We start from the raw sequence: 18342 nt of genomic DNA, 5'->3' as shown, positions 1-18342 counted from the left end.
AGCTGGAGAGCAGGAACACTGGAGGAGTTTTTGTGGTGACTAGGAAAAAAGCAAAAGAGAAAGGACTCTTGGATGAGTATCTGAGTCCTCTGGTTCCTCACAGCAGAGCTATTCCTGTCATCTCTGGGAAAGGATGGGATGTGGATATGCATGATCGTAGGGCATGATCTTCCCCTACTCCCAAAGGCAAACAAAGGCAGTGCCATGAGGTGGTGTGTACACAGAGTTTGTGGGCTCTCTGTCCCTGTTGCAGCCCAGCTGGCAGCCCATGGAGCTGATGGCAGCAGTGTGTACACTGCCTGTTGGCTGTGATGTGGGAGCTGAAGTGAAAATACCTGCATGCTTTTGATCCAGGTGGGAAAGGGCAGGGAGATGGGCAAGGGCTTTACTGCACTTTCCTGACACCAACTCTGCCATAATTCACTCTGCTTCCAATGCAACTTGCTGCAACTGGCGGAGATAGGTGAGGAATCCATCTGGGCACTGCAGGGTCCAGCTCTGATTTCTTCAGGTGCTCTCTAAGTCCAAGGAGAGCCATTTTCTAAGCGGTGAGAACACCAGCAGGACAGAGGAAAACTTACAAAGACCCACGATTGTTGAGGGAGATTATATGACCTCTGCTCTTGTGCTTAGATAGGATTAAACTGCCATCGGAAGCAAACACCAAGTAAGGAAACAAAATCCTGAAGAAAAAAAAAGAATTAAAACCAGCCCTCTGGTTCTTACCCCTTGCAGGATATGATATTTAATACTGGTGTCACAAGAGTCACCCGGTGGAGAAATCCTGCTTAGTTACAGACATTCTTTCATTTTTTTGTATGGAAGGGCTTTTCTTTCCAGAATAAGCACTGAAGGCCATGTAGGCTGGTCCTGGTGGAAAAAGTTCTGGAGGTAGTTCAGTGGGAGCTGAGCTGTGCTGTCCCATCCAGGACATGCCATCCAGGACATCTCCACCTGAGCAGGAAACAAACACTTTTCTGTTGAAGCAGGATCAGGAGGGAATTGCACAAAGGCCAAGGTGTGACTGGGATGGGTTTGGCTATGTAGGGCCAGTGACATTGCAGCCAGGACACTGGCAGGAGGTGAGCTGTGAACACTGAGCACCTCTGGGCCATGGCTGCCATCAGGCAGAACTGCCTGTAGCAGCTCAGCTGCACCGTGTGGGTGTTTGGACCCACGCCCCATCAGTCTGCAAGGGAGGCCGTGCTCACTGCTCCAGGGCAGCAGGGACTGTGCGGAAGGTTTCGTTTTGTCAGCACTATGTACTTGTTGTGATCCCTGCCAGTGAATTCCCACTCGGATTAGCTGCCTGTCATCTGCCTCAGGGCGAGTCCTTGTGCTATCCTAAGTGCTATTTAGCTTCAGTAAATAGTCCAAGGTTATGGGGAGCCTCAGGTTTATGCTATGGTGGTAATGTTTTTGTTGTTGTTTTTATCACAGAAGGACAAGCGTTCATGGGTTTTTATGATCTCATCCCAAAGCCGGACTTTGTTTTCTTGCCTGGTAACGTCTGTGACCCTGTTTGCCACTCGCTATCTTGCCAATGGCTGGCCAAGATGCAAAGTACACTTCAAATGTTTAAAATATCAATAAAACCATCTGGAGTCATTTACGGAGCAAATTATTGTGGGCCCTTCTGGGTCCTAATGGAATGATCTTGAGCAGGTGACATACACTGCACATGCTGGTGTGGGAATATACAGTGTTCCCAGTAGCTTTCCAGTCAGGGAGGGGAGAAATCATACCTTTGGGAGAGGTGATAGCAAAAGCCGTGCCTCCAATGGGTGACATCTGCACAGAGGGACTCTGTTGGCAGCAGGGTCACCCTGGCTGGTGGCTGCAGACATCAGCTCTTGAGCAGGGTGATGGGTGTGCTCGGCTTGGATCAGAAAGGGCCTCTTGCTGTCAAAGTGGACAGGAAGGCAGGCACCACCTGAGTCATCCTTATTCCCAGGCTGCTTAATCCAGCTTCCCAAACCTGCCCTTTTGTGTCACAAGGCAGCGATCAGGAGCTGTTGAAATTATTAACCCATCCTGATGACACATCCCCTTAGACACGCGCACGGGAGGGGTCTGTTGTTGTCCCCGGTGGAAATCCAGGTGTGGGAGCTCAAAGCCATGGCAAGACAGGTGTGTGACACCACCCCAGGTTTTATACAGACAAAATATCCTCCCTAGGAAGCACAAGTGAAAAAAACCAGGAAATGACCCTTAATCTGCTGAGAGAGGTGCCACCTCCTCATGATAGGTTTCATCAGAAGTGATGCTCGCTGCCTTTGTAACCTCACCTCTGGTGCTTTTCTGCATCTCCCACGCTGGTTTATCACTATGATTTCTGCAGCTGATGAAGTATGAAACATTTTGGGCTGCTGATTATGAGTGTGCAGGTAGGCAGAGAGACATCAACACGAAGAGTAGCACTGGCTGAGCATAATTTCACCTGACACACAGGTGTACCTGTTCAGTGTTTTACTTCAAATGAGACCAAGCAAAACCATTTTAAACTAGGTCAGAATTAAGTTACATATAAACAGAAGTAAAATTATCTTTGTAACATGTTGTGGTAGCTTAACAGCAGGTGAACAAATGGCTTCAGGGAGGCCTCTTGTGAAGAGCATGTTGGGAGTAGGATTCTTTCCTGCTCACAATAAGATCACATCCTTTTCCCTCACTCTATAAAATACCAGTCTCTTTCTGTATAAAACAGGGATATTTTTGGGTGATGTTTGGATATTCCTGGATAAAAGATCCATTATGATATATTGTGAAGAGCAACTTTTCCAGCATCTCCTTCAGCCACCTCTCGGGGTATTTAGCTACCTCTAAAGGTATTTTCTTTCCCTCACATTCTCCCACTTGCCATCTTCATTCTGCACCTCTCTCTGGTGCTGCCAGCAGCTTGCAGAGGAGTTTGAGTTCAGGGATTGTTACAGGGCCAGGTGCTGTATTTGCATCCATGTGCAAATCCAGAAAACGGGGGTGAACATGGAGCCACCCCTTGAGAGGAAACAGCTCCCAGATAAAAACCCAGGAGAGTACAGAGCAGAAAGGGAGAGGCAGGTGTTTGGCATCACAAGGGCAGGAAGGAGGATGGCAAGTGGCGGGGTGGGAAAGCAGAAACCGATTTCATTTCACCTGCAAAATCTGTCACCACTGGGAAAGGGAAAATGAAATCCTGCAGTCCTCAGCCAGGAAGACTTTCAGAGCACCTGGCACTTCAATTCCTAGGCACAAACCAGCTTGGCTCTGTAATAGCACCATGCTTGTTTTGTGCCAGCTGAAAGCAGGGTATTAGGAGTACAAATTCTTACTTGAAACTTGAACTCCTTCCGTGTGTAACACAAATCATTGTGCAGCATGAAGGGTTTTCTTGAGTTTTCACAACAATATAAGAAATGGAAAGGGTTTATTTATCTTGTCTCTACCTGTCATCTTCCTTTGTGAGACACAACAGTTCAGCTGTGTGTAGTTTTAAAATTAATTTAATACACTTTCACTTAAGTGTCCTGTATGAAACGAACCTAGCAGGTGACAACAGACGCTGTTAAAGCCACCACAGCAGCAACGTGGCTTTGCTGTGGTCCGTGACACTCGCTCCCCAGGCAGGACATCAGCGGGCAGGCGGAAACACCCGCAACAGCCTCTGATAAATGGGAAGGTGCGACTGGACTTTTTCAGGGACCAGGGAAGAGCGGCCGGGCTTTGGAGGGAGCGCAGCTCTCTGAGGTCTGTACGCGGGCGGGAGCTCAGGTGGAGTTGGCGCTGGTGGTGCGGGGATGCAGATGCGGTGGCCGGGCTGTGGCGGGATGGGGGAGCTTGCGGGGGGCTCCGGGCTGCAGCCGCCGTGCCGGGGGGGCTCCCTCGGTGCGGGGCGGTACCGGGGGCGGGCTGCCCGCCGTGGCACCTGCCGGGGGCGGCCGGAGGCGCTGCCGGGCTCCGGCGCCCTCGCCTGGCGCGAGTGTGGGCGCGGAGCCGTCCGCGCCCCGGGGCACGGTGAGTGCGGACCGCGCTGCGGCGGCCGGGAGCGGGGAGATGGATGCGCGGGGAGATGGATGCACGGGGAGCGGGATGGTGGAGGCGGGGGGGATGGACGAGACCCGGCGTGAGGGGGCTGCCTGGGCTGCGGGGCAAGCGCGCTCCTTCTCCGAATGCCGGGCAGGGCGGGCTAACAAAAGGCGGCAGCCCCGCAGCTTGGCCGGCACCGGCGGAGTCTCCCGGGGAAGGGCGCCCGCCCCCTCCCCTTTAAACTGTTGTTTTCTCGTTCGATGTTCTCGGCGCCTCTGGATGCTGGGAAGAAGCAGTCGGGGAGGGAAGTGGTGTAGGGTGAGACCTCGCCGTGCCGCGCTCCCCCCTGTCCGCATGTGAAACTCATTACTCGGAGGGGTTTCCAGGTGCGAGTTAAACGCCCTCGTTGTGCTGTGAGTGCACGGACGCGTCCGGGACTGCATCATCCACTGTCGGCTGCAGCTGGGCAAGAGCTGCGGGGCTTGAGGGTCCCTTTACTGCTCTTTCTCTGGAGCCAGTTGCCGGGCATCAGAGCAGCGGGAGGTTTCGTGTGCACTTTCACTGTGTTACATCTTTTAGTAAGCAGTGTAGTGTTCCTGCAGGGAGTTCTGCTGGCAGGCACCTTGCAACGAGATACTGGGACAAAAGCTGAGAAGTTTTATCACCTGGTTGGAGTGACCCACAGACTCCTTAAAATGGCTAGGAAGAGAATTGTATTCAAATTGAACACTATTAGCCAGAGTTTTTCTTTGTAAATTTGGGAGGAATGTGTCCCACAGACCTCATTTGCCTTCACTCCAGCTTTCTCCCCTACTTCTTCTGCCTACAAGGTCCAAAGGTCTGCTTTTCTCATTCCCTGCAGTAATGCCTTTTAAACTCTGATCTCTGTATGTTCTTCTGCCTAAAAAACCCAGCCTTAAATTTAGTTGGATGCCACCAGTGGCACCCATTAAAACACATTCATTTCTCATCCCAGCATGAGCCCCCCCTGTAGCTCATTCAGGAGAGGGGTGAGGTTCAGCAGCTCACTATGTTTGCTCAACCTGACTCTGCTCCTACAATGTGCTTGTCCAGATTTTCCTTGACACCAGAAGAAACAACAGTAGGGAAAAATCAATGCACTAAAACTCCTTTGAGTGAGAGAGGTGAAGTCCAGGCCAGCCTACAGCTGGGAGAGGGAGGGCTGCTCTGCACGTCCATAATGTGGGGATTTAGAGGATTGAGAGCTTGTTGGCCCACATTAAATGGTGCTTGGCACCTTTGGCTCTTTAATCGAAGAGGGAAGTTCAGTTCGACTGAAATCAGGATTACTGTAAATTTTAAGGAAAGTTCATTTATTAATCACAGAGGCTTATCTTCCAGAGGTCAGCAGGACAGAGGTTTAACTGTAAAACATTGCTCAAAACGCAATAAAGACATACCAGGCCAGCTGTAGCCTATTTGGCATTGCTCTGCAGAGAGGGCTGTTGCTGTGGCACGTGGCAGCCCTGCCTCTGGGAGATGGTTCTGCAGCAGCCAGGGGCCTCCACAAATGCCCCTGTGTTCAGTAGGCCTGAACAGATTTTTTATGAGAATAAAAGCAGGGTGATTTAGAGCTTTTCTCCCTGTACTGAGTATCCCAGGTCTTGGCAGCAATGGGAGGAAAGCTGGGCTCTAGCAGGAGGATGCAGCTGGCATCGCTGAGCAGATGGACTTGGGAATGCTGCTGAGGGAAGAGCAGTGATGGGGAGAACATCCTTCCTGCCTTTGTTTAGTTAGGGTGGACCCTGCTTTAATGGTCAGCCCTCTGGGTGAGCAACCATCCTTCACTTGGTGTTTGCAGAGCAGCTGGCATGGTGGAGCCTGGTCCATCCCATCCCTGAGCTTCTTCACCCAGCAGCAGTGTAAGTAAATAAATCAGGAGGATATGACATCAAACAGGGTGTTTTATAATGCCCTGTGTGATTCCCACTTGGCTAACATTTGTTCAGGCCCAGAGTGACTGTGGATGGCGCTGGCAAGCTGCTGGACTTTAGTGGGTGTGGGAGTAGAGAATGGCTCGTGGTCAGCAGGATGAGGCTGTAGCCACTCTCAGTATCTCAAGGTGCACACCACTCAGGTGCTCCAGTCAGTGGAAAAGAAAACCTGTGTGCTTGAAACCATGATTTAGGAGGTTGTTCCCCAGTTTAAGTGGAATGAAAAGCTTGGCTACCCTTGATGAGCTGCATTGCTGCATGCTTGCCTCTGTTCAGATGAGAGCCACTTCCCTAATCTTTTACATTTCAGTTGCACCAGGGCTCAAATTAGTGGTAATGTCCTTGGGTTTAAAGAAGCATGAGGAATGTCAGTCAGCAGTTGTTTGGAGGGAAGGGGATTGGGTGGGTTTTTAATGTAGCAGTAACTGCTGTATTGGCTCAAATCTAGAGGTTGGGATTAGAAGGGTAAATTTATGCCTTTGAAAGAGGAATTTGATGGAAATGAAACCAGCCCACTTCACCCTGATTAGATTACATCGTGTTGTGCCTTCAAAATGCCTTCAGCAGCCTGGCAACAAGAGCAGAGATTTGAGAAATATCCAAAAGTTAAAAGGACACGGTTCCTATGGATTATCAGCCTGTCTGTTATTTAAAAAAAAAAATCTCATCTTTACTATTCTTTCAGCAACTCAGAACGGTGTTGAAGAAAAGTATTCAGGGGGACAATAAAAATAGGCAGGCCAAGTGCTCTCCAGCAGTGACCTGATCCTGTCTCATGTGCTGCAGAGGGCACAGATTCCTTTGCAGTTACAGGCAGGCTCCAGGCTGGAGACAGACTCCATTTCAGCCTAATTTAAGCAAAGTACGTGCTGATAGCTGGTGGCCAGTACAGTCACAGTGGGGACAGGGCCACACCCTGTGCATGATGGCTGCATCCTCATCATGCTATGGCAGCTTGAATTTCCCTGGGTAGATGGGAGCAAATATGTGCTATAGTAAGGCATGGCTCTAAAAACTCAGCTACAGCCCTGATGGAAATATCGTGCCTGGAGTGGGTTTGTCCAATTCTGTGTTTTCCCATCCAGGCTAGGCAGAAGTCAATGGCATATAGATTCCTGTCCCCAGGGGCAGGAATGATCCGCAGGGAGAAGGAGAAGCTGGGATATTTGAAGTGACTCTGGCAGCCAAGGAGTTTGCCTTGTGAAATCATGGTTTGATTTGTTTGTCTTCCTGTGCAGACATTGTTTGCCTGGGAGCCCACTCACTCTGCACTGGCTAGAGTGCTTAATTCCCTGCAGTCCAGACCTTATGGATCTGCTCTGTGCTGGACAGAGAGTGGTTAAGCCAGGCCAGAGAGAGGTGTGTGTTGAGATGTGGATTAAAAGGGAAAGGTTTTATGGGGCCCAGTGGCTCTGTTGTGAAGGTTGCCAAACCTCCAGGCTGGGAACTGGGGGCTATCACTGTTGAAGCAAAAAGGGAGCTTAGTTTCTAAGTGGTTACTGAGTTTACTACATTGTTTTTGTCAAAGTTTGCAGGGGTGATGCTGATTAATGTTGTGTCCTTTCCCCAAATCTGTCTATTCCCTTCCTCTTCCCTCTCACCAGGCTCAGCCTGACACTTTTTATTAGGCCACTCGTCCCTGCTTTGTGAGGAATAAATATTGACACTGATGGCTGCTTAATAGGATTTGGGTTTGCTGCTTTCTCTCCAAACGAGTTTGGCACTTGTGGCTCGATTTGTGTTTGGGGCTGGCTCCTCCATTTTGGGAGGAGTGTTGGTAATGATGGTGTCACCACATATGCTGCATACAGGAGAGGCTGGGAGTGGGGGTGTGTGTTGCTCCCCTTTTCCTGCTGGTATGCAGAGATCTCCAGGCTGGCACTCCAAATCACTGCATGTCCCTAGCAAAGGTGTGGCTTCCTTTCAGAGGGTGTTGCTGTTGCCACTGGGGAAGAAGAGTTTTTGATGTCTTGTTAACCTGTACGTGCTGTGAAGGTCAGGTCAGAGTGCCAGTTGGCAGTGATGTGGGTGCTCCTCTCCTCGCTGCTTCCTTTATGTGCTTGGGGGCATCCACTCCAAGGAAATGCAGCCCATGCTGTTTCAGAGGGGTTTGGGTGGATTTTTGAGATGTGTCTGAAGTGAGGAAAGTCCCATTAAAAGCTGATAGGCATTTAGGCTAAGTGAGGTTTTCTTGGGTTTCCCAAGAGCTGTGAAAGGTTTTGCATCTACAGAGCAGCACCTTCATGTTCCTGGAAACCCAGGAGGATCTGAGACTTCTCCCTGGAAGTCAAAGCCATATGCTAAGCTCTAGTGGAATTTCTCTTGACTCTTGCTGGGAGTGGTTCACCTCAGTGGTACTGGAGGGCAGCATCACTGGGGAAGCCATCTCATCCAGGTGAGATTCCCACAGCCTCTGCAGGTGGTCATCCAGCCCTGCAGTGCTTGCAGAGAACATCCCAAGACCCAGCCTCAGATCTTGCTTCAAGATTTGGGATCACCAGACTCAGGATCACCAGACCAAAACACAGTAGACAAAGGTGATGGAGAAGAGTTTTCCTGCTGGCAGGGCACATGGAAGAGGTCCCACACCCAGGGCTGTGTACAGGAAAGATGCTTGTGGTATCTCCTCAGCAGAAGGATGGCAGATGACTCCTAATGCTGCTAAAATAGCTCCCTGCTGGGGGGAGTGGAGTCAGGAAGGCCAGCTGCCCCTTTTGCGGGGTTTATGTGAGAACAATGGGGATGCACAGAGGCATGGGACCAAGTGAGAGGAGCCAAGGATTCCTCCCTCATCTCATGTTCCTTGTCATGGTTGCAGTCCTCATCCTTTTCCAAGCTCATCTCTGCCAGACTGGCAGATGCTAAAAATATTTGGAGTGACAAACAGATATTTATTAGCTTAGCAGCCAGCATTTCTGTCACTTGCCTTGGTCTCTCTCACTGAGCTGGCCAAGTCCTCATCTCTTTACTCAATCTATCATCACTTCTTACTTGGGCAAATCTCCTGCTGAAATCCCCAGGAAGTAAATGGAATGCTGTGTTGAGTAAGGTGCCCAGGAATTTGTCCAGGAAGAGGTTGTGGGATGGAGAAGCAGCTCAAAAGGAGTAGCTCATATTCTGAGGATTAGGTATTGCTACACTTTCAAAGGTGATTTACATCTGCACACTCCACCCGTCCAGTAACTGCAATTAAAATCTGGAATACCAGGAAGCACTGCAGATAATCAGGTTAGAGAGGGCTGAGAGACAGCTCAGCTGCTGCAGACCTGAATCCTTGGTGCTGAATGTCCACTGTGCCTGTGACAAATGTGAGTACGAGGCTTTCTTCTGCCCCCTCTGAAGGGATGCTCCAATTGTCACTCCTGTTAGTACAAATCACTGAGAGAAAACTCTAGCAATATGGAACTTTTGCAATATAATGACAAAAGAACTCTTGCAAGAAAATTACAACAGTAGGAGAGCTGCAGTTACATTTTTAGTTTCACTTACACTTGTCCTTTAGAGCCAGCTTGTGCTTAGTCTGTGTAATGTAAGAGAAGTTAAATGTTATAATTTATCAGAAGGACTTTAGATCCACATGATTCAGTGTGGGGATACCCCAGAAGCTGTCGGGCTGCTGATTTAGCTATGTGTGGTGGCCGTGGCCCTTACAGGGACAGGTGTGTTAAAGACCCTCCAGCTTGCCTGAGCACTGCTGTGCATCATCTTCCTCTCAGGCACCTCTGCCCAACAGATCTGATGCACAGAGAGAGCTGATCCCACTGTTTTATGGCCAGCTCTGAAGGATTGTATCTCACAGCCTCCTGGTCCTGAACAGCCTGTGAAGAGAGGGGATGCTCTGATTCCCCAAGCTAATCCTGCAATGTCCCCAGAGGCATCTCTGGAAAACCTCAAGAGGTGCTCAGTAATGGTCGAGAGCAAGTTTATAGGATAGTCCTGTTAGTTGTGGGGTAGAAAAGAATGAAACTGTCATTTCTCTGTGGTTTTACTCCTGTCTTGACACAATAAATAGGTAGATGTGTTTTTAAGAGGGTTAAAGTTCTCTGAGCACAAGGTGCAGGTAGAGGTGGGGGTGCAGGATGGATCACACAGCACTCTTTTGACAGACCAGGACAGTTCTCACCTCTCAATTGTCTCCTCCTGAGAAGGTGAGATCTCCCCTGAGCAGGACAAGTGCTGCTCAAGTCAGTACTGCTTTAGAGTAATTTGCTTCCATTGAACTTGATCCCAGATTAGAACTTCAGGGAATGAAGCCACAGTCCTTGGAAGATGCGGGCCAGAGCTGCACAGAGCACACTTTGGGAACAGGCCGCCTGGGTGCTACTGGGGCACAAACAGCAAGCTGTGACAGAGTCTAACCATACACCACTAATACAAAAAGCCAGGAATTCACTAGGGATAAAAGCTAAATCCTGAGCCACCAGGTTGTTTCTTCCAGCCAGGATCCAGGTGGTTTTGGCAGGGCTGTGCAGGGAGCTGTGCAGCGCTCCAAGCCGGCTGGGCAGCACAAGAAAGGACTGTGGGCTCCAGGGCTCCATGCCCAGCTACCTCCCAGGGCCAAGTTCTCATGCAAAACAGGGAAGGCTCCCAATTGAGAAAGCGTGGATTTAGGGTGCCTGGAAAAGGGTGGCAGTCTCTGGGTCGAGGTCTGGGTGCAGTGGAATGCTTATTGTCAAAGCTAAAGACCAAAGGGAACGCTGCATATTGTGGGCCTAAATGCAGCTGGCACGAACCAAAAATGTGCATGTGAGTGCCTTTCTAAGTACCCAGTAATCCTCCAGGGCAAAACGGGGATTAGGGCTCTCTCCCAGACAAAGGAGGAGTTCATTTTCTCAAAGATCCCTTGGCCAGTGAAGTGAGGAGCCCAGATGAATGCCAGGGCTCCTTTCAGCTCTGTGCTTGCAAACAGGTATGATGCCGGAGCAGCTGGTTTGTGTGGGGCTGTGCAAACACAGCTTGGCCAGATTGTGGGATTGAGGTCAGGTCAACTAAAATCCATCCACTCCCAAAGAAAAGGGGAAGCCAGAAAAATGCTGGACAAGTAGGACTAGACAGCTTGCACAGGGGAAAAGTGGTCTCCTTTCTCCAGAATTTTTTCTCGGTGGCCCTGAAGGTCAGCGCTCATTGAGGTTGTTTAAGTTAGAGTTGCCTGAGTGAAGAGCCCTCTGAGAAGGAAAGCTGTGAGTCTGAATTAATTCCAGGTGACTTCTCAGCCTTTCTTGCTTTGCCCTGAAATTCTGCATACTCAGAATCTCCAGTAGGAGCCATAAGACTGAGAGTGATGGGTGCCTGAATGGGGGGATGTATCCATCTAAAATTCACCATCCTGTGATTTCTTTAATTTGCCTTCAAACAATGGCTTGTGCAGGTAGAAAAGCACAAGCCCCTCTGCACTGTTCCTGGGAAAATTATTTTCCCTTTTGGGTTGGCTTGTGGCACAAAGATCAGCTCTAGTAATCCTGTCTTACCAGATATCAGGATAGATGTGCTTGTGATGTGTAAAGAAAATGTGCATTAAGTAGTCCTGTTTCTTAGAAGCAGCAGCCAGCAGCACTGTGAATGGGTTTGGGTGGTGTGGGTTTTTTTCTCTGGGTTTTACTGACACATCTGAATCCTAGACATGGATATTATTGTTTCTACCTGAGAACTTGGACTTGCTGCAGATCTCAGGGAAGAATGCCTAATTCAGTCCCAAGGTTCATGTGCTCAGTGAGCCTTACTGAGATTTGAGAGCAGTCTTGCTCTGCTTATGGTGAAAATATGCTTCCAGGAGTTACACAGGTGGAGTCTGTTGCGTTTTGGATTCATGAACCAGTCTTGAATTCCTCATGTGCCTAATTAAGACTGTGGAGTTAAACCTGGCTGTTCCCCATCTCAGGTGAATATTGTTAGTCACAAGCTAGAGCTTTTACCCAAGGACTGACACTTTTTCTGGCAAAGGTTTTACAGGTTATTAGTGTGAGAGGTTTTGGTGCGATTTATAAATTTTTTTTCATGGTAAATTTTGTCCACACATTTTCTCCTGGTCTTGGTGTGGCTTGGGGGTCCTGTGAGCAGAGTAACAAACCTGTGCAGGCCTTGCTGCTAGCAGGAGAGCACCTGGGCCTTTGTGCTGTGACACAGGGACACTTGCAGTGCAGCTCAAGGAGATTCTGGGAGCGTGACAGAGATGTGGATTACAGGCTATTTCTGGGCCAGCCACAGGAGGTAACAAAATAAGAAATACGTCAGCACTCCAGTCTTTTCACTCCAGTCGGAGCGGGAGGATCTGCCAAGCAGGACAGCGACAGCCAAGGTGGGTGCCTGGGATAGGTGTGCTGTCTCCCGGCTCTACAACCCCCTCCTGACAGGAGGGATTGTCCTTTGCCAGGAGATAGATGGGCAATGCCATGGAGGTGCTGTTTGCATTCCCAGGAGCTGTAATTCCGGCTGGGCAGCTGCTGAGAGCTTGCCTGCGTGATGAGGATAGCCAGAGGTGAGGCTGCCCAGCTCTCCTTATGTCACTGGGCTGATCTGGGCATCTCAGGCTACCCTGTGACATTGTGTAACCTGGGGTGCTGTGAGGATAAACCAGCAGCGTTAACCCCTCTGGCTCCATGCTGCCTGTCGGAGCCCAGTTCAGCTTTGTTGGTGCTTCTCTGTATTTTTGTGTCTGTGATGTGCTGTTGGCTGTTTCTGTAGTGGAGGGGGGTTTCCTCTTAGGTTCTGATTTAAGACAAAAGGAAGAATATCAGGAAATGCCTACAAATAGCTGTAGAAGTTGGAAGAAGAGTTCCTTGCTTTAATCTCAGTTTCAGAAGCATCATTGTGCAACCACCTATGTTTCTAGGATGGCTTTTAATTCTGTCACTGGTTACAAATATTCCTGTTCATCCCAAATGATTTAAAAATGAGAATTTAATCTCCATCCTCTTTTCCAGAACAACACTGCATTTAGAGGTAACAAAATACTAAAAATTACTAAACCTGTTAACATTTGGGGATTGGATCCTCTGGGACTCAGGTCATCTATTACTGTGGCAGCAAATCAGGTGTTGGCTTAAACTCAGCAATCATGGCTCCAAGAGGAGGGACCAATAAAATATACCTATTCTGAAAAATTTTAAAAAATTAGATAATTTCTTCACATAGTTCCGGGTGCTGCTTATGGCTCACCACAGGCATATCCTAGGACTCATCCCTGGAACTACAGGCAGCTAAGCCAAGAGTACAGGGTGGTAGTGCAGCCAGAAGAACTGTAACACTGTTGTCCTGGAACATAAATGCTATGAGCAGACAAAACTTCCAAAGTTGGGTTTGTGCCACCTCCCTGTGCAAAGTCTGTCTCCTCTCTGGGAATTACAGCCAGGCAGTTGAGCTTGCACTGCATCATTTCCTCAGTGAGAGCAGTGATTTATGCTGCTGCCATTACTCAGGGAGCTATTGTTATGAAACATGGGGTTTAATTAATTAAGAATATGATCTCTGCAGACTCAGATAATTGCCAGGAGAGCTGCTGGGCAGGGGCACCCACCCACACTTTCTGTCCAGGCTGACTTTAGAAAACTGATCTGTGCTGGAATGTGAAGGTTGTAAATAAGGATAAGGAAGACTGAAGAAAGTGAGGAGGAAGAGCCAGGAGCCCCAAAGGTTAAGATAAGTACTGTGAAACGTTCCAAGCATGCAGGTAACAGGAGGTCAGCATGGGAAGCAGATAAGGGGCCAGAGGAGCTCAGAGTCAGCCCGGCTCAGAGGCAAAGGATCTCCCCAAAACAGCAACCGAGTTCTGCAAGGACTGTGGCAGCTCAGGAGACATCCAATGACAGCAACTGGCAAACCAGTCATATGGGGAGTTGATTAATATAAAATAAGGCCACCCATGTGTTCTTGAAGAGCTCTGAGGAAGGTGGTGAAAAGGAGGGAGAGTTTCACAGATGCCTGCTGTGGAAAGGCTGTGCTGGCTGTGTGGGGAGAGATGGATGTGGGGTCAGGAGGTGCTGCCTCTCTTCTGGAGGGGGCACTGAAACTTCTGAAGGAGTTTTCCTTGAAAAAAGCCCTTAATCTCTAGCACTGTATTCTTTCACTGTCAAGCAAGGAGCAAGGAAAAAATCCAAGCAGGCCATATTTTTAAATGAGGGAAAAGCTGAGCAGAGTGTTCTCATGGACATGTGTGGTATTAAATACCAAAGGCACCATGGAAGCAGCAAGTATAAATAACAATTCATAATTAAACACGAACTTTGCAGAAAATGAAAGATTTCAGAGGCAGCTGCCAGCCTCAGGTGGGAGGTAAAGGAGTTTTAAATAGACTGTGTTTGCTGGGTTTCCAGTCTCCCACTTGAGAGCTTTAGAAACAGCATGATAACAAAAGGAACAACTGCTGGCCCCTCCTTGCCAGGGATACTTTTTAGCTGTGGAATTGTGAGGCCCTTTGAACATCCCAAAATAAAATGCAGCCTCAGGCTTTAAGAGCATCCCATTGGGCTGGGTGCTGCCACAGGGAGCTGGAGAGCTGTCCCAGGGCAGCTGGAGCTTTCAGAGAAGGGCCACTTTAAGAAGAAGGTGTGAGGACAGCCAAGAGGAAAGGTAGGCCCCCAACAGCTTTGCACAAGAGTGGCTGTCTCCATGTAATGGTGGAAGAAGTGTCTTTACAGAGATTAGCACCCTCCTGGTTGTTAGACTGAGCTGCCTTACTTAGGAATGCCATAGCAAATGCTCTGGGCTAAGCAGCCAGGTGAGGCAGAAGGCTGCAAGGGCAGGACAGGTGTGGGCTTGGGGTCCTGTATGGGGAGGTGTCCAGCTCTGCAGCCCTGGCTGGCCTCAGCTCTTCTCCCTGCCCTGCTGTCACAGGGACCCCCCTGCATGGGGACCATCCCTCTGGCTGTACTCTGGCCCTGAGGTGGATGTGCTTCCCAGGTGGAAGGATCCTCATCTCTTGTGTTCCCAACTGGGCCTGATTGCTATTTCTAGAGTGGATGATTAGTTTGCAGTGTCTTACTGAGCCTGGCATGCACCACAGAGCTCTGCAATTACAGTTTTCAAAGAGGCTGGGGAAAAACTCTGTTGATTTCCTTGTTCCTGCACCAGCACCTCTGGAGCCCATGGAGACACTAATTAAGGTGTCTCTGTCTCTGTGAGGTAAAGCCCAAAGTTATGCATGCTGGAAGCAGGGGTTGCTCCTGTGAGGGGGAACACCCAAGCTGCCTCTCTTCCCTCCCTCTGCTCAGGGCTGCCCCCTGGAGGGTCAGGCTGGGCTGGTCCCTGTGAGAGCACTTGGAAGGCACTTCAGAAAGCTCTGCTCACACACAGCAGAATATAGGGTCTGTGGTGTCTCTTGCTTTCTTAGCATCCTTCAAAAGCTGCTTTCTCTTAAAAGAAAAAAAAAAAAAAAAAAGAGTCCAAGTGCTGAAAGATCACTAGGCTGTGGTGCCCGGGGAGCTGTAGGCACTTACTACTCCTTTCCATCAGTTCTTCAGGCTCTTGATGACTCTTCTCTTGGCCCAGGGGCAGTTTCCCAGCCCTACACATTGTCCCTGGCTCCCTCAGAGACAGCTGACTGCACGGAAGGTGTGAGCAGCTTTGCCCACTGCTGTGGTGTGGCCTGGCACAGCCAAACTCTGCTCTCCAGGAGACAAGCAGGGAAGGACAGGGCTCTGTCCTCCAAATGCTGAAGCTGTGAATATATTTTGCTCACGAAACTGTAGACCTGTTTGTATGGATAAATAATTTATATGCAATCTTTTAAATCCTCATCTGTCGCAGGCCTTCTGTCCTTTCCTTGTCTTGCAGTGAAATCTCCTCTGGAAATTGGTAATTTTTCATGGTAAGCTTGGTGAGCTAAGAGAAATACAGCATTTAAGGATATTGGCACTTCCAGGGCTGCAGGAAAAGAGATCGTGCTCCTGGTGTACAGTGAGGCTGGAATGGGAGCAGGGAAGGGAAACTTTCAAGTTTGATCAGAGACTTGACATCATCTCAGAGGAGAGGAGTGGCAGAGACAAAGCAGGACAGGATTTGGCACATGGAAAGAAAAGGCAGCTAAGGCAGGATTTGCTGTAAAAATTGGATGAAAATGAGCAAGGTGAGCAACAAAAGGCCGTTCCTGACGAGTCGCTTTCCCTAATGTAGGTGAAAGTGCTGCTACGCTTCCCCGCTGTATCTCATCCGTAATGGGAAGCTTAACATTCCTGCCTGGCACGTGGGGGCGCGGGCAGGGAGCGCGGGGGAGGACCCGGCCGGACACAAAGACGGCCGGGCTCTCACCGGAATGGCATCCAAGCCATCTCAGCTATCCAAAGCCACAGATGCCGGTATGTGGGCTCAGCACACAACGAGAGGCAATTGCAGCTTATGCCGGGCCAGGCCTGCCGCGGGCAGGGAGAGGCGCAGGGAGCTTTTCAGCCCCGCTTTTATTCGGCATGAGGGCTCATTGAGCAGAAATCTCAAATCCTTTCTGCACTTCAGGGCTCAAAATTGGAGCAAGTAAGAATAGTGGAGCCTTCCAGGGGAAAGGAAGGAGCTGAAGCAATGGTTACATTGTGTTTTTGTGACTTGGACCGGGGTAAATATGTGTTTGCTGACTTGGTGGAAATATCAGCAGAGGTGTAGGACAGGTTTGTCTTTCTCCCTCTCACTGTGTGGAACTTTCTCTTGGCTTTTCTCTTGTGTGTTCAGAGCAATCCCTGAGCTCTCATAAGGTGGTTACGTGTGGAAAAAGCATATCCCACAGTAGAACCCGTGAACTCCACACCTGGGGATTTAGTGTCCCCAAATGCAGCTGCAGGATAATGAGTTCTGTGCCCTGTGTACTGAGCTAATCTCACTCCTGTGTGTCGTGGGATTGGTCAGCTCCTCCAAAACACTCTTGAGGGACACTCACAGAGCCAAGCATTGCCCAGAGTAGAGAAAAACAAGGACACACATGACCTGATGCCCCTGCCTTGCCCTCTGGGTCTGTGCATTGCCCTCTTTCCTAAAATCCTGTTGGCTAAGGGCTGAGGTTTTGCGTGCTGGTGTTTACCTGTCCTTGCTTTCCTTTGGCAGGGACACCCATGCAGCACAGGGATGCTCAGAGCTGTCTCCCAACCCGCTCAGCCCGGACTGTGTGACCACTGACTTCCAGCCCGGCAAAGCCACGTGGGCAGCAGGAGTCAAGTTACGGCTGAAGACCAGGTGAGAATGTGTTTGTGTGTGTCCCTGAAGCCTCTGCAAAGACAGGGTGGAAAACAGTTACTGCTTTGGCTGCCTGTGTGCCTGAGGGGCACTCACGGGGAAGGAGTGCTGAAATTTCTCCTTAGAAGCTTTTGTCAATGCTGGTAAAGGTCATCAGAAATGCTGAACCCAAATATCTCCACACAAGTGGTGTTAGTCTTCTCTGACTTCCCAACTTCAGGTGCCTGGCATTCCAAAATCACCTGGCTTCTTCAAGAGTCTGGGTGGTTTAGTGGGAGTTTGGCATTCATGACTTTTGAGCACCCGTCTGCATCTTAGAACGATTAAATGTATTCAGAAATCACTTTGCTGAACTGCTCTGGATTGGCTGGTACTGTGGCCGAGCCTGACTCCCCTCCTTTGGCCATGCAGTTTAGAACCAAGTCCTACAGCATTTACTCAGGCAGAGCTTTTGCTGGCATCAGAAGAGCCTCTTACATCAGTCAGCTGTAATCTGGGTGACTTCATAGATTTTTGTGTCTCAGTCTTGTGAGATTTGTACTGTGAAGTGGAAACAGTGGCTTTTATTTGCAACATTGCATTTGGGTCAGACCTTGGCTTATTTGAAGTCAAGAAGCTACACTGACTTCCTGGAGCTGGTGGAAATGTGGCCCAGTGCCTGTGAGTGAGCAGCTGAGAAGGGAATTCCACATTCTGATTTTATCAGCAAGGATGCATCTCTGGAGCAACCTCCCTGACCTTAGTGGAGGTGCTTCAGCTTCTGGCCACTGTAGGCAGTCATGGATGCTGACCCTGCCCAGCCTTGGATGGAGCAGATTTTAAAGGCTGAAATATCTCCTCAAGCTGATTTTGTTGAGGAGAGGTTCATCTTTGAGGAGTGGGACTCTGCATTTCCCCAGGTTATGTCACCCACAGGGAATTTGGGAAAGGAGCTCCCCTACATCCACCACCTCCCTATAACAATGAGTCATTCACCATATGCCCTCTGTAAATCCTTCTTGCCCAACAATTTAGTACCAGATCTTCACAGAAGCTCCAAAGTTTAGCATTTCACTTTGATAAATTTGCCTTTGGGTGCAGAGCCCAGTGTTTAACTTTACTTTTCCAGGAGCACTGGAAGCTGTGGCTGCACATCTCAGTTTGACCCTGGCTGGAGCTTTAGTTACAGACAGGAAGCTGCTCTAATGTATAAGAATGTGCCTGTGGGAGGGTGTTTGAGACTCAGCAGCCT

At 49.4% G+C, this 18342-nt stretch overlaps 1 protein-coding gene across 1 annotated transcript in view; it reads left to right on the top strand.

The window, feature by feature from the left end:
* The window catches only part of SHROOM3 (shroom family member 3), a 69633-nt gene that overhangs the window by 26606 nt on the left and 24685 nt on the right, over positions 1 to 18342 (top strand). The window contains exon 2 of the mRNA XM_036381593.2: positions 16983 to 17111. The gene's annotated coding sequence lies outside the window, so the exon portion shown is untranslated. The remainder of the gene's footprint in view (positions 1 to 16982; positions 17112 to 18342) is intronic.

Source organism: Molothrus ater, chromosome 4, assembly GCF_012460135.2.
Source record: "Molothrus ater isolate BHLD 08-10-18 breed brown headed cowbird chromosome 4, BPBGC_Mater_1.1, whole genome shotgun sequence".
Lineage (NCBI taxonomy): Eukaryota > Metazoa > Chordata > Aves > Passeriformes > Icteridae > Molothrus > Molothrus ater.
The sequence above is the reverse complement of the archived record's forward strand: the minus strand, read 5'-3'. Positions and strand labels throughout refer to the sequence as shown.